The sequence below is a fragment of the Babylonia areolata genome, chromosome 29 (assembly GCF_041734735.1).
Source record: "Babylonia areolata isolate BAREFJ2019XMU chromosome 29, ASM4173473v1, whole genome shotgun sequence".
NCBI classification, from domain to species: Eukaryota; Metazoa; Mollusca; class Gastropoda; order Neogastropoda; family Buccinidae; genus Babylonia; species Babylonia areolata.
Genome location: NC_134904.1, coordinates 41,492,506 through 41,494,147, shown reverse-complemented (window position 1 = coordinate 41,494,147; position 1,642 = coordinate 41,492,506).

The window sequence follows — 1,642 nt, the reverse complement described above, 5'->3', positions numbered from 1 at the left end:
TGCCGAGCCCCAGACACAGTGGATATGAATTCACTGCCCCACCTTGCTACGCCGAGCCCCAGACACAGTGGATATGAATTCACTGCCCCACCTTGCTATGCCCCCAGACACAGTGGATATGAGTTCACTGCCCCACATTGCTATGCCGAGCCCCAGACACAGTGGATATGAGTTCACTGCCCCACCTTGCTATGCCCCCAGACACAGTGGATATGAGTTCACTGCCCCACCTTGCTATGCCCCCAGACACAGTGGATATGAGTTCACTGCCCCACCTTGCTATGCCCCCAGACACAGTGGATATGAGTTCACTGCCCCACCTTGCTATGCCGAGCCCTGGACACAGTGGATATGAGTTCACTGCCCCACCTTGCTATGCCGAGCCCCAGACACAGTGGATATGAGTTCACTGCCCCACCTTGCTATGCCCAGCCCCAGACACAGTGGATATGAATTCACTGCCCTGATGGCCGTAAAAGGCTATTTGTATTTGTATTTCTTTTTGTCACAACAGATTTCTCTGTGTGAAATTCGGGCTGCTCTCCCCATGGAGAGCGCGTCGCTATACTACAGCGCCACCCATTTTTCTGTATTTTTTTCTGCGTGCAGCTTTATTTGTTTTTCCTCTCGAAGTGGATTTTTCTACAGAATTTGCCAGGAACAACCCTTTTGTTGCCGTAGGTTCTTTTACGTGCGCTAAGTGCATGCTGCACACGGGACCTCGGTTTATCGTCTCATCCGAATGGCTATGGGTCCTATTGGAAATGAAGTGCGCATTTAAAAGCTCGTCACTCACACCACTACAGCCCGCAGCCGTGTCCAAAACACGTACGACAAAGGCTGAAACATTAAGGTGAATCGAAATCATTAAAGTGATGCAACATACAGCTTGATTTATCGCACAGTCAAATAAGAAAACGTAGTTTTTTTTAAAAGAAAAACTAAGAAACACTATTTCCGAAAGAGACGCCATGACAACATTGTCAGTATATAGATTCTTTAGTGGCATTTCTACACTGACAACATCCAGTCCTCGACTGTCATAAAAGAGATGATTTTGTTCTAATTTATACACATGCATTAAGAAACATTGCATCCAAACTAAGAAAGAACTATTAGTAACGATGTGTGTGAAGGCAGAGGGAAAGGGACGATGTGTGTGAAGGCAGAGGGAAAGGGACGATGTGAAGGCAGAGGGAAAGGGACGATGTGTGTGAAGGCAGAGGGAAAGGGACGATGTGTGTGAAGGCAGAGGGAAAGGGACGAGGTGTGTGAAGGCAGAGGGAAAGGGACGATGTGAAGGCAGAGGGAAAGGGACGATGTGGGGGCAGAGGGAAAGGGACGATGTGAGGGCAGAGGGAAAGGGACGATGTGAGGCAAGAGGGAAAGGGACGACGTGTGTGAAGGCAGAGGGAAAGGGACGATGTGTGTGAGGGCAGAGGGAAAGGGACGATGTGTGTGAAGGCAGAGGGAAAGGGACGATGTGAAGGCAGAGGGAAAGGGACGATGTGGGGGCAGAGGGAAAGGGACGAGGTGTGTGAAGGCAGAGGGAAAGGGACGATGTGAAGGCAGAGGGAAAGGGACGATGTGAAGGCAGAGGGAAAGGGACGATGTGAGGGCAGAGGGAAAGGGACGATGTGAA